The following is a 16332-nucleotide window of genomic DNA, read 5'->3' on the forward strand; positions in this document are numbered from 1 at the left end:
TTCAGCAACACGGCAGAACAAAACACCTGAGAATAACTGCGCAAAAAGGGAAAGAAGACCAGCTTCATCTCGCCTGCATCACCCCATCCCTCAGGCCCGCACTGTTCGGCATCAGTAATGAACTTCCCAGCTAGAAAGAGTTCTCATCCCTGGGAAAGAGAGAGTGAGGCTTCCCTAGCCTTCCAGGAACCTGCGCGAGGGCCCATTTCAGTGTCACCCCTTCCCCCAGAGGCATAAAGCTCAGAGGTATGGAAATGACCAGGAACAAGGAAGAAGAGCAGGGATCACGGGTCTCAGCTACGCAGTGGAAGCAACCATGGTTCCAGTGGCCTGCGCTGCAAAGGACGCCAGCAGCTTTTGCCATGCGCAGCCCCTCTAGAACCCCTGCAGATCTGGCCACGGAGGTCTTCCCACCACAGGTTTTTGCACTCACAGATGCCAGCCCTTTGAGTCCCTCCCCACTTATCCCGCTGTGGCTAGGCAAGTGTAAGACACCAGTCCAGACTCCTGCGGTTGCCTCCCATTGCTGTGTGCACACTCAGAGCTGGTCCCTCCAGCACCTGCACACCCCCAGCCTGACCCCACCACTGACCTCCACCTCCAAGCACATGCCCCCGTGAGACCCTGAAGCCCCAGGCGTACACGCTGACAACCAGCGCTCGCACAGCTGCTTGTGGGCCTGGATCAGGCCCTGACTTCTGTCACTGACCTGCACCCCTGGGTGCTCCTAAAACCAGCCCTGGTAGCTCTGCACCTGCCCAACTCCTGTCTCTGGCCTCTGCTGCCATGCATGTGCCCAGGTAAGACCCTGCACCTACAGAAGGGCATGCTGACCGCCAGGGCCCCCAGAGCTACTAGTATGCCCACAGCTGGCCCTAGCTCTTACCGCTACGTGTGTGTCTGCAACCAGCCCCTGCCATTACACAGGCTCCTGCAGCTGGCCTCCCCAGCTGAGTGTGTGTGTGCCAGCAGCTCTGCCCCCCACCACTGCCTGCCCTGGTCCCTAGCCACTGGACTTGGAAGCACCAGTGAGGATGCCAGCAATCTTTAGGTGGTGGAAAAGCCTGGAAACACCCTCCAAGGGCCACACAAGGCAAACTTGTCCTTCAGAAATGAAAGAGAGGTAAAGAATCTCCCAGGCAAACAAAAGCTGAGGGAACTCATCACAACTAGATCTGCTTCACAAGAAATGCTGAAAGAGTTCCTCAAGCTGAAGTGAAAGGGCACTAATTAGTACTATGAAAATATAAACCACACTGCTAGAAGTAAGTATATTGTCAAAAGCAGAATACTCTAATAGGTAATATGTTGGTCCTCCTTCTGTAAAGAGGTGGGCTGAGTTTTACAAAGATGAAAAAAAGTGGAAGAGTAGACGGACTACCCATTGTAGAATAATGAAGACTCTTCCCTGATTTGTAGCCAATGCTAGACTGAACCAATTGCCAACACAAAGAAGCCCTGGTAGGAAGATATTGAGGAGACCAGATGAAGAGCAATTCTCGACCGAGACATCAATCTAAGATAGAGCGATTTGTGTGGAAATGCTTAGCCTCTAACCAGAAAGGAAGCTGAGTGAAGGCCCTTGTGTCCTTACGGTGCTTTTGCCTGTAAGTAACAGAATATCTGACCAACAAGTCAGGCTAAATTATAAAGGTGCTTCATTATCTCACATTTTAAGAAGTCTGGAGGTAGAGGTTCCAGGGCTGTTTGGTTGTTCAAAAAGATCATCAAGGACCCCAGTCTCTTTCCATCTGTAGCTCTGCCATCCTCGGTGTGTTAGGCTACGTTTCTCCTCATGCTTACAAGATGGCTGCCTAAGTGCAAAGTATCACATCTTCATAATACACCAGCCTAAGCAGGAAGGAAGGAAGGTTGGTTGTGGGAAAGGGGCTTTCTCTTTATGGATCTCTATCTTATCAGAAAGGAAGACTTTCCAAGAAGTCCCCACAGATCTTCTTGTTCATCTCCTGTCTGGTCTGATGCCCACAATTAATCACTGGTAAAGAGGAAGGAGATTGCCATGTCTAGCTTAGATCAATGATGTTTATCCCCTGGGGCTATATGCATTGCCACTTGAACAAAGCCGGAATCTGTTATCAAGGAGGAGGTAGCCATGACTTCCCATAACTTAGGAAACCAACAGGGCCTCCCATAGCCTAGGAAACATCACTGGAGGCCTATTCTAGTTAGGAGCACAGGAACACATTACCCCTCAGAGTTTTGCCTTCACTCTGAGTCAAGAGCTCCGTTCAAGACAAACTCTTCAACATATTCAACAATCCACTTGTCACCTTCTTTTCTTCCTTCCCCTCATTGGAGATTTCTCATTTACAACCTGTGTTACTTTAGGCAAGTTACCTAACCTCTCTGAACCTTGATATTTTCATTGTAATAACTAGCTTCCAGGATTGTTCTAGGGATGAGGTGATATAACAAATGTGAAAGTACCTGTGCCTGGTAAATGGCACATACGAAATGTGAAATTTAGTTGAATAGTCATGATAGCAGGGACTTGTATATGCTGAAGACAGGGCTGTAAATGCTCACGAGTAAGAACGCAATGGAAAAGTTGTAGGAGGCTTTGTAGAGTCTGTACATTGAGCTGGCAATCAGTCAACAGATACTTATGGTGTGAGCTCCCTTTGTCTCCAATGCCGGTTAAAATCACCGGGCCCAGTACGAAGTATCTGCTCGTACTGGTTACTTGGAGCAGTTTGGTAAGGGAGATATAATTGTGGTCGTCTATAAAACAGGTTATCAGGGCTGGAAAGCAGCAGCAGGACCGAGGGGGCAGCGAAGGAGGAGGGGCTTTCTAGCCATCTGGGGTGGATAGAGGTCCCTGACTCTTTCTCAGCAATAATTGGGACCTCTCCCTGAAGCTTGTGCTCTTCAAATTCTCCATTCAGGGGACACTTTCCTGAGGGGACTGAGGGGTGACCCTCGCCTTATCCATGTGAGCCCTGTCCATGAGACTGGCTGCATGCCTGGGGCCAGATGGCTCTCACCTGCTTTCCTATCTCAACCTCAGGCCTTACTGCTGAGAGGAGGTTGGTGGCTAAATCCAACTGTGGGAAGGGGAAGGGCAAGGGGATGTCTGCTGGTCCATATTTGCTGCTGATCAAGGTCATATTTCAATTCTTATATACACACCTCCATGTTCTGGCCCCTCCAAAACCAACAACCTCAAAACAACATACACCAGCACATAAACTAAACTCTCCAGTCTTGGTCACGTCGTCTAAGTAACCTGCAAAGGCTGCTGGGTCCTTGTCCAGCTCAGCGCCTTGTCCAGAAGCAGAACTGAATCGGCTTTGGAGGGTCTTGCTACCCTAAGTGAGGTCCCGGGGACCTCTAAGCATCCTCTGGGAGCTTGTTAGAGATGCAGAATCTCAGGTCCCTCCCCATCCACTGAATCTGGATCTGCAGTTTAACAAGATCCTGGGTAATTGATGTGCACCTTAAAGTTGGAGAAGTTCCAGTCTCCCTAGCCAGCTACCTACTTTCCTTATCACTGATGCTAGACAGCTATAGGGCTTTGCAGCTGAGAATGTGGCTCCGCCAGTAAGCCAGGTTTCTCTGATGTTCTCCCACTCGGCCCCCCTCCTTTACTCTGTTATCAGAATCCTATTGTCCACAAAGAACCACCAATACTATTTGAGTGTTTACCAATCATAGACATGGATACACATGGTTTATCACATACTTAAGATCACTCACTATATGTTATTTTGGAATCTGCCGTTTCCAGTCAGCAATAAAACACAACTGTCCATGGCATTGTGCAGCTTTTTGTTATATCAGTTTTAACCCCTGCATGGAAGTCTGCTTGTGGAGATGAACTGTGATGGATTTCATCAATTCTCAACTGTTGCACGTCAGGGTTGTTCGCATTTTTATTAAAAATAATGTTACAGTGAATATCACGGATACTAAATCTTTGCTACCAGCTCAGAGATAGACCTAGGGACATATGGGAACTTAATATGTGACAAAGTGGTACCACAAATGAAAATGAAAAGGGAGGTTTGTTGGGTAGATGAGACGCTATTGGGAAAACTGAGAAGAAAAAATTACTAGTGCCTCTCCTCTGACTGCACTCAAGGGTAAACTCCAGGTGATATGATGACCTAAACGTGACATGAAAAAATCACACAATAAGATAAAATCTTGTGTCCTGGGATTATAGATGGACTTTGTGTGTAAAACTGGAAAAAAGTATAAACCATGAGGTAAAAAATTAATATACTTAATTATATTCATTTTAAAGATTTCCGTTCAACAAAAGATACCATAAGCAAGGAACAGACAGACTGAGAGAAGATATCAGCAATGCCTGAAACTCACAAATGACTGATATCTAGATTCTAGAATGTTCCAGGGACTCCTGCAAATCGAGATGAAAGTAAGCGGTAGCATGGGGAAGGTAGAGGAAGAGCAGCAACAGACAGTTAACAACAAACAGACAAAAAATCCAAAGACCAATAAGCATATGCAGAAATGCTCAAACTCAGGAGGCACCAGAGAAGCGCAAACTAAAGTGACAATGGGGTCTCCCTTCATAAGTATTAGACTAGAAAAATGAGAAGGCCGTTAATGGCAAGTGGTGGGAGAGATGAAGGGATAAGACCCTGCTCTACTGCCGGTGGGAGGATGGGCTGGTGCTGCTTTCCTCCAGAGTCATCCGCCAAGATAAAGTCAAATTAGGTATTCACAAACCCGACAGCCCAGCGATTTCCCCCCTGGAGAGCAATCGAGCAGAATTTCTTACCCATGTCTGTAAAGAAAGATGCATAAGGTTTTCATCACAGTGCTGTGTGTGATGAGAAGAAATTGGAGGTAACGTGGGAGAGCATCCCTGGAGAATCGAGTTTATGCAGATGTTAGAAGAAACAGATCCCGTTACATGTAGCTACAGGTTGGATCTTTCAAACACGGTGGTGCGTGAAAAAGCCAGAAACAGAATAAGTTATGTACAAAGAGTGGTTAAGTAAGTGAAATATATATATGCCTACAAAACAATACACATTTTGCAAGAATCGGGGCAAACAAAAAGATGCACTTTACACACACCAGCCTATGTCAAAGGAAGGGGAATGAAAGAAAGGAGGGCGAATAGATCAAAGAAAACCAGAGAGAAGTCTTGAAGGACTGAGAGGCTATGAATTACTCCACCCTTTGCACCTGAGGAGGGGCAAAGTCTTTATTCATATTCATAATTATTTTAGAGAACGAATTCCTGGAAGTAAGATGACTTCACCTCATTTCGAAGTTCTCAGAAAGATGAAAAAGGAACAGGGTCCCCAGCGCCTGGAGAAGGCTCTTGAGTAGAGGCTCCTCACTCACTACTTCGGAGCCTGGAGCTTGGGGCGATGTCCCCTTTCCTCCAGGGCAGCGGGGGAATTGCAGCCCCAGTTCCCTGGCTGGGCCGAGAGATAAGGGGTCATAGGGGCGAACTCAGCAGCTGCTCTGCGTCGTGGCTGCTGATAAACCCCCAGAGAATCAGATCATGTGTGCGCAGATTATCTCACGACAGCATCAGGTTAGCCTCGCACGTTGGCGTCATGGGATCTTAGACTCCGAGTTGAAGGGCTTTATCCTTCCACCCATCGCTGGAGCCCCTTTGATAACCTTCTGCTCCTGCTTCGCCAGAGGTAAAGATCTCAGCAGTGTGTGCGGCAATGCCCACCCGCTCCGTTCCCTGAGCCCGCCGACCCCTATGCTCCAGCCCTCTCTGCACACCCGGGAGTCCAGACCCCTCATCGTCCCAACAGATCCCTTCGGGTGTAGGTCAGCCTCCTTCCTCTCTGTCACCAAAAGTGGCCCCTGTGGAGGCAGCCTGTCTGGGATCTTACTGCCCCGACGGCCCTACCTCATTGAAGATCCAGACTGCAGCTCATACCCACTGACCGGAGATGACGGGCTGTGGGCCTGGCCACTCTACCCGCTCTGCTCTAGGTCAGGGAACGGTGCGCCGCTGCCCGGGCAGATGCAGCCCATGAGCCATGAGCTGAGGAGGATGTTCTATTCTAAAGCTTGTACCAGATTAAAAACAAATAGAAGAATAGGCACCAGAGATGGTCCCTGGTCCACAAAGCCTCAACTGCTTCCCGTCGGGCTCTTCACAGAAAACGTTTGTTGAGAGCATCCCTAGAATCTTCCCGTCCGGCGACAGCATCGGCATCGCCTGGGAGCTTTTTAGAAATGCAGAGTGTCTGGCGCATCCCGGAACTCCTGAATCAGAACATGCATTTTTGACAAGAGCCCCCTGTGATCTGGGAACACACAGAGGTTTGGGCAGCCTCAGCCCAAGCTTGGGTGCTTCCTGGGTTTGGTTGGTAAGAGGCAGGCTCTGGGGCTGGACTGCACAGGTTCAAACCCTCCTTTACCACTCCCTTGCTGAGTGACTGGGGAAGTCCTTTCATCTTTATCAAATCCTGTTTCTGCCTCTCTGAAATGGGATCATCACAGTTACCACCCAAAAGGGGTTTTGTGAGGCTTGAATTAGAGAAACAAGCCCAGAGTAAGGTTTTAAGAAATATCAGATTTTATGTCTACTACGTTGTTCCTTTTTTTTGGACGTGCAGGCTCAGCAGCCATGGCTCACGGGCCTAGCCGCTCTGCGGCATGTGGGATCCTCCCGGACCGGGGCACAAACCCGTGTCCCCTGCATTGGCAGGCAGACTCTCAACCACTGTGCCACCAGGGACGCCCCTACTATGTTGTTTCTAATGTCAGCCCATTGGTGCTCTCTGCCTCAGAACAGGGAAACATACTTTGCATAGATTACCCAGAGCCTGTGCTCTGACAGACTTTAGTGTTTCCTCAGAATCCCAGCTATGCAAATACTCTGAGTCAACTGGTGAGAAGGGCGAGGCAAGCCCGCGCTCAGCCCCACCTTGTCAGGCTGTTCCTCTTCTGCCCAAGGAGAGGGAAATGATTGCTTTCTGCCTGTGGACAAATTCGTCCGTGTGGGCCAGAGTTAGAGGCTCTCGTTCCCCTGAGAAACAGGCAGTGCCTGGGTCAAACTAAAACAAGGTTAAAATAAAAGAACACAAACTTCCCTCCCCCCAGAAGCTGCCACACGCAGGATGCCTGCCATGTGAGCTGGCCTCCCGCGGGCCTTCCTTAGGCCATAAAACGGTCACATCACTTTCTGATTTGCATTCAGTACAGGACTTTTCCTGTAGGGGGCTCAAGTGGAAACTGCCTGCTGGCAGGTGGGAGCAGAAGGGAGAGGGGAAGGTGGGCAGCTCTTTAAACAAGGAGGGGCTTGGAGAAGCTGTGCTTCCAAGATAGGGCACTGTTTCCGTTTAGATTTGCCAACTGTTGTTCTGAATGAAGCCCTCAGACAAAAGGAGAGCTCTGTGCTGGGGGGAGGGACGGAGTGTTTATTTTATACAACAGCAGGAGTCCCGCTTCCTGTTTGACTTTTTGAGGTCTGCTTCTTGGGATTAATGAAGCCCATCCAAATGGTTGCAAGGATACAGTCTCTAGAAAAGGCATTTGTCCCCAAGCACTGTTTACTTTAATAATACATACACAATTCACACTGAGTCAACTTAGCACAAAGCAATTCCCTTGTGCCTTGTGGCCTTCTCGAGTGTCAATTAGGTGATTTCTAACTCCTTACCGCTTTCCCCATGATGGAAATTACACATAAATGTTATAGGAGTTACATCCTCGACATACATATATAAATATATATAGAGCAAATATACATAGAAATGATATAGTAAATATATAGACATATCATGAAAAAATTTATAAGGAAAAGCTAGCACAAAATTGGGAATAGAGCCACTTCGTTTTAAGACCGTTTGGCAAACTGGAAGGAGACTTGGCATGGTGGAGATACCGCTATGAATTTCTAGCTTGGGCTCTTCCATTACCAAGTGGTTTGGCCTTACGTAATCCCGTTACCTCTCCATTGGCCTCAGTTCCCTCATCTTAAAATTAAAGTAGTGGGTTTCACAGGTGATGCATTGAGCTTCAAGACTCCTGTTGGCTGAGGGGAGGGCTGCCACAGCAGGTGGGTGGGACAGTGATGGAGGGGGGTGGTGTGTGTTGGGTAGATGGGGGTGGTTCAGCCTCCCTTCACCCACTCCCTTCAGCCAGAACGGCTTCCCTTTTTTTCTGTTTTACACATCGGCATTGGGAGTAACTGTTTGAAGAAAAGGTCCTCCAGGCTAAGTGAAAGCTTAGAAATCACTTTAGATGATCACCGAAGTTGGGTGATCATATATAATTTATCACCCACACCAGGATATTTTGAGATTGGAAAAGATTAATAATTACAACAGAATTAAGTGGGAGCATCCCAGACAAACAGAGAGATATGATCAGCTGACCACTGAGTCCTACCCCAGCAGAGGGCCTTTGCTTCTCTATCCTAGAATTCTATGGCTTCACTGCTCTTCTCTTTCTCAGCACTGGGCAGAGTTCTGGAAGTGGCCTTGGGACAGAGGCAATCAGGGACAGCCTCTGGGAATGAAGTCGTTAGGTGACAGCCTCAGGGACAGCAGCCATCAGGGACAGTTCCAGGGACAGCAGCCATCAGGAGAAAGCACCAGGATTACCTACTAGAGCATTCACTGGAAGAAATGCATGAGGCCACCTGCAAATAATAGATGACGTGTGTTCAGCCTGTTTCTTTTTTTTTTTTTTTTTTGCGGTACGCGGGCCTCTCACTGTCGTGGCCTCTCCCATTGCGGAGTACAGGCTCCGGACGCGCAGGCTCAGCGGCCATGGCTCACGGGCCCAGCCGCTCCGCGGCATGCGGGATCTCCCCGGACCGGGGCACGAACCCGTGTCCCCTGCATCGGCAGGCGGACTCTCAACCACTGCGCCACCAGGGAAGCCCCAGCCTGTTTCTTATTCAGAATCATGTGAGAATCACAAGTTTCGTGGCAAAAACATCAAGGAACAAACCAACAATTACCCAGTAAGTGCCCACAAAGAGCTCAGCCAGGGCGGGGGTGGGGTGAGGGCGGTGGGGTGTGTGAAAGGTTATGCAAACTGCCCAAATCACGTGTCTTCAGAGTGAAGGAAATAGTCCATGGAGGAGAAGGTCACAAGGCAGAAAGAAGGTTTCATTCCCCGCGCAGGTTGTCAGATGGAACACTGTGCCAAAGTGGAAGAACCTTGGTAGGATTTCTGCAGAGGAAGAAAATGCAGAGGGGTGGGGATTTCTGCCCCCATCTCCCGGACACGCACAGCACAGGGTCTGTAAGGACTCCCTGTCCCGTGGAGCTCAACTTGGGCCTGGTTGGGGCACATTCTCCACTGGCTTCGCTAAGACTCCCATCCCTTGCCCACGCCTCAGTGTTCGCTGCTGTGATGTCCGACCTAGCTGGTCTGCCCCAGCGACAGCTCTTGCATTGAACATGACCCTTCCCTTCCTTCTGCTCTAAGTGTCACTGATGGTGACGTTTAGAGCAGAATAACACAGTGAGGAGAAGGCTGATGATGTAATGAGTTATAACAAAGCATGTAGAAGGTGCTCATTTACTTTTGATTATTTTTTTCTGGTTGCATTTTTTTTTTTTTTTTTTTTTTGCGGTACGCGAGCCTCTCACTGTTGCGGCCTCTCCCGTTGCGGAGCAACAGGCTCCGGACGCGCAGGCTCAGCAGCCATGGCTCACGGGCCCAGCCGCTCCGTGGCACGTGGGATCTTCCCAGACCGGGGCACAAACCCGTGTCCCCTGCATCGGCAGGCGGACTCTCAGCCACTGCGCCACCAGGGAAGCCCTGGTTGCCTTTTAGTTGGCAAATAACGGTGAGGAATTTTTCAACTAGAAATAGCACATGGAGCATCGTAATCTGGACTTCCCCACTTGCTAGGTGTGTGACATTGGGCAGATATTGTAACTTATCTGGATCTTGGTTTTCTCATCTGTCAAATGGGGATATACTGGGACTTCCCTGATGGTGCAGTGGTTAAGAGTCCACCTGCCAATGCAGGGGACACGGTCCGGGAAGATCTCACATGCCGTGGAGCAACTAAGCCCATGCACCACAACTACTGAGCTTGCACACCACAACTACTGAAGCCCGCGAGCTCTAGGGCCCGTGCTCCGCAACAAGAGAAGCCACCGCAACGAGGAGTGGCCCCTGCTCCCCGTGACTAGAGAAAGCCCGCGCGCAGCAACGGAGACCCAACGCAGCCAAAAAAAAAAAAAGGGGGGGATATAATACTTGCCACTTGCCCTGGCTTCTGTACAGGATTGGTGAATGTCCCCCAGGTATCACCATTACTCTGCTATCTCATGCTCCCCCATCCCATGCCCAGAAGGGTTCTGCAGTTCCTTGTGGATTATTTTCTCATGGAAAGAAACTTGGTTGCATTCAAACTCTGTCTTCCTTACACCTCACTCCTTGGTTCTCCTCTGCTTCCAGTCGTGAAACGCCTCTTTTTCCTTACTTTTTGCACAGAACAACTCACTTCCCTCATATGTGAATACCTCAGACCTTGCTGACTCTGGGGGTCAGAAGGACTTCACAGTACAGCCCTGAAAACTAAAAGTTAAGTATTGGACTTCCGTTTCTGCGAACCACCTTGGCCATTTCTGCCAACTCAGGCATCTGTTTCCCACTGTAATTCATGCCTCAAGCCCCTCACTCTTCTTGGCTTTCAGTAGCATGGAAAGATTTTCTGGGAATCGTCTTGCGGAACAATTCATCTCCTCCAGCCCCTATCTCCAAACTTAAGTCTGGCTTCTCTTGCTGACTCCAAAGCTTGGAGCTCACTAATGTGCTTGGCTAAACAATATGTCACACTCTGTACGGTTTTAAATTAGAAAGTTTCTCTTCTTTTACGTAAGTATGAAACAGTGTCCGATTTAGGAACTGGCTTGGAATCCAGGGGCTGGAAGGGTCCCATGTGCTGAGCGTGGGGAGACACTGTTGGCCAATGAAAAACATGTCCCCTAGAGCTACTGGCAAACGGAGAGGGGGCCAGCATTGGGAGGGGACAGGCAGGACCGAGAGGGCCAGGAGGCCCCTGCTCTGTGCCCTCTGTGATGCAGGCTGCTGGCTTCTCCAAAGAATAAACTTAAATCCTCAACCACCTGGAAGGTAGGGGACACCTCAGTGGAGACACCCAACTGAAGATGCCACGTCACCAGTGGCACTAAGGCCTTGGCCTTCTATTCTTTGATAAACTCTTTCCTAACATCAAAGGAGCTGGGGGTTGGGCACTCTCTCCTCGCTCCTAGCATCAGAGCCCCAAACCCAAACCTTTCCACGTGCCCTGGTCTCCTGAGAAATGAGAGAAGCTCTTGGTGTGCTACGGGCGGGGACACATTAGACTTTTCACTCATCTCCCATTGGCTAATGATGTCACTGCGAAATGTGTTTGAAAACTCTTTGCAAACTGAAAAATGGGATACGAAGGAGGAAAGGATTTAATTCATCATTATTGCTCAGGTGGGATTGATCTTGGCTTGATGCTTGACCATAGGACAGGAAGGGCCCAGGGAGCTCCTGGCGTTCTGTCAGGTGTGAAGGGGAAAGAATGAAGCCAGTTATTATGGCTTCACTGTAACTAATCAAAATGAGAATACCCAGGGCAGTGGGGGACAGTCTATTGGTGCTACAGCTAGAGGCCTTATATAAATGCCAACAAGGCAAGGATGGGGTTCGGCTGGCCTGGCCGAGGAGGCAGGGAGCAGGAACTGCAGCTCACATTTCCCCCTACAGCAGTGCCATCTCATTTCACTTTGCAGATATGTGAAGCTCTGGATGCCCACACCTGGAGCACAGAAGGGAAGCAGGTGCCACCTAATGGATGTAATACATTAAAGCTGGAATCCACGTGGATGACTCCAGTTTCAGAGATGCCGCTGTCTGTTTTGTGCCCTCCTGCTTGTTTCATTCACTCCTTATTCCTATAGTATCTGCTGGGAGAGTTTTTATTTCTGGAATGACAAATGTAGTGTATTCAGGGGTGGGTAGTTACAAGAATGGCCTTCAGAGTCAGACAGATCAGGTTTGAGTCCCCAGTTGTGTTAATTTGAGCGAACGTATTTAGCTTCTTTGAGCCTCAGTTTCCTCATCTGTAAAATGGGGCTAATGAGAGTGCCCAGGGTACCTTTAGGGATTAATTGAAATACATATGTAAATGCTCAGCTCAGAGCTTGGCAAACAGAAGGTGCTCAACAAATGCACCTTCGTAATAGGTGCAATGCACCTATTATTATTCTCATCATTCTTATTTCTTGCTTACTTATTCATCTGGTCATGCTGAGTAATGAACTTGAACCAGGACTGACCTAGCAGGCCATGTAGGCTATAGTTGGCTGCACCATCATATGTTTTAGTTTCTTCTCCTAGAAAACAAAGCACCCTTTGAAAAAAAGGAATTGCTTTTGTTTCCCATGGGAAGTAATTTCTACAACCCACGAGTAAATGCAGCCTAATGACTAGAATGTGACAGTAGCTATCAAGAATGAAATGTTCCATAAACAGCACTGCCTCCTAAAATGACTCAAATCTCAAGGTTCTGAATCTTCTCTTACCCACCCGTTCTCTGCTGCTGCTTCTCAACCTCCTTCCCACCCCCAAATCCCTGAAGAGGGTGGGGCTGTCCTGAGGTTCCAGATAAAACTCGAAGGACTAGCTGCGACTCTGCTTGTCCCAAGCGGCCTCGGGGATGGGGGATCCAGTGGAGGGTCCTAGTGCCGGAAAAGGAGTTTTGCCAACAGGCAGAGCAGCAGACCACGCCTCAGGCATTTTCAGGGAAACATCTTTTCATCTCCAAACATCTGCAACTGTCTGCAACATATTTTCCCCAGGGTTTTACTCTAAGCTGACAAAAGATGCTGTGACATATCTTGCTATTATTGAACAAACATCAGTTAGGTTTCTACCTCGAAGCCATGTCAGTCTGAATAGGAAATACGCCAGCACTCTTATCCTCGCTGACAGACCCTGGAACTCACCTGCTGGTAGTGTCAGTAACACCACCCCCCATAGTGGAGGCTCTTCTCCCACTTCTTAGAAAGCATTGTTCTCAGGCAGGCAAAATAATTAAGGTGCTTTTGGAGGTTATGTTTACTTTTTCAGAGTAAGCAAGAATCCCATGATCAATGCAATGCACCCGTGCAGACACACAATAATGTCAATGAATTCAATACTCTTGGAAACACACCCAGGGCTTATTTTTCATTCTGCCCCCTCAATAATGGGAATTCCAACTCTAAAAGAGCATCAAATGTAACGCCTTCATTTCACGGATAAAGAAACTAAGGCTTGGAGTTTGTAAATTATTTTGCTGAGGCCACACAGACAATTAGTAGCAGAGCAGAGCCTGGAACCCTGAATTTAGGATTTCTGGGCCGGAGCTCCTTCTATCATGGCTCACTGGCTAATGCCATTCATTTAATTACTGGCCCCCAAAATTGATCTTGCCTCTGTATTTCTCTGTCTTCTAAATTAGAAACCATATACAGCTTAAGACATTATTTATTTGACCCCCGAAGTGTAAAAATATTTTCTGAATTAGTTAACTTTTTTTTCGTTGTGGTTTTTCTCAAGCATCTACATTTCTGGCTTTCTCTTAAAATGTGGACTATCTGACAGCACTGGGGTTGCATTCTTGCAAGGCAACACTTGGCTGGAGCTGGGTGGCCGTTGTCTGCTTCCAGTGGAACCTGCCCTCTTACCACAGTCTCCACCACTCCCTGCTGCCTCACACCCAGTCCGCTTCACCCCTTTACCCTCCTGGCTGCTGGACGCATTTGAACATGACCCTGTGTTGACAACACGACTAACAAGTTTGAAAGCATTATTGCTCCAACCTAGATAGATATCAGTTGCTCCTCAAGAGCTGCCTGAAATTGCCTTGAATCCCCAATTTTGTGGCCTGAGAAATCGAAGTAATTGATTTCTGAGAAATTTCCCAGTAATTGTGTGAATGCTCATAGATTAATATTCTCATGGTCTTCTTTGCCTCTAGCACCTATGGTTTTGACTCATGACAACTTAAAAGGATCCAGAGTCTTCCTTGGTCTCCTCCCCTTACCCCAGGCAGTTCCGTATTATGAGTGGACTGTAATGATGTGGTATTTTTTTTTGAGGGGGAGGGTTATATAGTAAAGATTTTAATAGCAGCCGCCACAGCAGATGTAACTTGAAAATTTACCCATCATGAGTTTTTTCTGTTGGCCTCTTTTCCATGGAGAGTTCTGTCATTCTGTCTCTTCCCCTATTCCCCGGTGTCCTCAACCTGTTTAAAATCCCCCTCTCCCAAATAGCAGAGCAATTCAGCCTTCTCCCAAACATGCTGCTGCAGACCCATCAAGGTGTCCACAGAGCAAAGGCTTCCTCTCTGTTAACACTGTCCACGTCTCTTAGAGAGAAGTCAGTATTCTAGACACCAAATGTTTTCCAGTTGTACTTCCAAGACCTTCCACCACTATGCATTGATCTTGAGGAAATAAGTTCCTAGGCTTTTAGTCCTGGTATGAGTCAGCCTGATTCCCTGACTTTATTATTATTTTTAAAAATATTTATTTGGTTGCTCCAGGTCTTAGTTGCAGCATGTGGGCTCCTCAGTTGTGCCTCACAGGCTCCTTAGTTGTGGCATGCAAACTCTTAGTTGTGGCATGCATGCGGGATCTAGTTCCCTGACCAGGGATCGAACCCCAGCCCCCTGCATTGGGAGTGTGGAGTCTTAACCACTGTGCCACCAGGGAAGTCCCTGAGTCCCTTACTGTAGCCGCATATAAATTATTCAGTCCTAAATATCAAAATCCTAGCGATTTATCTGTTTACATGGCTGCCTCCCCTACTAGACTGCAAGCCTCCTGAAGTCAGGGACCGTATCTTATTTATCTTTAGATTTGCATTAGCTACACAGTGGGGAGGGTGGAGGGAAAAGCCAGCAAGCAGAGAACACAGAAGACGTATTCAATAAACAATAGATGAAAGAAAGAAGGAAGGAGGAAAGGAAGATTGGTCATCTGGTATGGTCGTATGTGTCGTTCACTGAACAAGGGGCACCAACTGAATGGGGCAAATGGATGCTGACAGCCAGGCCATGCTCTGCTCACCGAGCCAGAGCTCCTGTGTCTGGCTGTGTCCTCTTCCACGTGCCTGTCTTGCTCCCATGTGTTGCGTTGCTCCAGGAGAGGTACTTCTAATTCTCACAAAGGCGCCATGTGGACTGGGGGCTAAATGGGAAAACACTTTGCCTAGAAATTGTGTATTTTTGGACACCTCAATTTGTGTTGAATCCCAGGAAAATTCCCATAACTTTGTCAAGATTTGCCACGGTGGACTCATAATGAGGCTGGGACCCCCAAGGAATAGGAGCTACTCACAGCGACAGGAACCCCCCAAATCTAAAAAAGTGGAGCATTTGGGCCTGAAAATAAGTGAAATCCCTGCCTTGCTCCCCCTCCCCGCCCCCTGCTCCGTGCAGCCGTGGCCCTGTACCGCGACTGTCGTCGTCCAGAAGTGCAGGAACGTAGTTCCACGCCTTCACCGTCCGGGCCTTTCTGGGAGAAGCGCGCTCAGCTGGCAGCGGCTCAACCTCCCGCCCCAGGTTCCCGCGCTCAGCCTGTCACCTCCCATTACCCATGCTCTGGTTGGGGAAGAGCATCTGGCGAGGAAGTGTCTCCTGGCCCAAGGGGTGAATTTAGGTTGCACTTCCACGCTGAGCTAAGCAATATTTCAGCTGAGCTCGGGGAAGGCGGGCGCAGCGGCTGCGTGTGAACTGAGAGCGCAGCTGAGCCGGGAAGCTGCGGAGGTGGCGCCCCCAGGTTCTGGCGCTGCGCCCCCGCTGCTGACTCGGCTTGGCGGCCAGTAGCGGCGGGGTGGTTCCGCACGGTCCGTGCCTTCCGCTCCAGGATGCTGCTCGGTGCTCGAGGTACCAGGCGGAGCAGCTAAGCACCAGCGGCAGATCTGCGGAGATTAGCCGCTGGGTAAGTCAGCATCATCTCCCACTCTGGATGAGACGCAAAGTCTTGATGCTTCTGTTAAGGACTCGGGTGCCTTTCCCTTCTCAGCAAGCCAGGGTCACGGCCGAGGACTTACAGAAAACATAACCACAGAAAAAGGTGCCTCAAAGCTATGCTCTTCTATGGAGTGGCTAGGAACTCGGGACCCGGGCTCTGACGGACCTGGGTTGGAAGGCTGGCTTCCCCACATGCTAGCTGGTTGATTAATCACTCTGGGCCCCAGTTCTCCCTGCTGTAAAATGGGAATTATCTTCAGTAATAGCCATTTAGAGCACTCTTTGAAAACTGAGTGAGGAAGAGTGTTCAAAGCACTTAGCACAGTGCCCGGCAGGCTCGAAGTGCTACGTCGTGATGTATAATGTTGACTCTAAAT

This window comes from Aethalodelphis obliquidens, unplaced genomic scaffold, assembly GCF_003676395.1.
Source record: "Aethalodelphis obliquidens isolate GAN/ISIS:26980383/991018 unplaced genomic scaffold, ASM367639v1 scaffold6, whole genome shotgun sequence".
In the NCBI taxonomy this organism is placed as follows: Eukaryota; Metazoa; Chordata; class Mammalia; order Artiodactyla; family Delphinidae; genus Aethalodelphis; species Aethalodelphis obliquidens.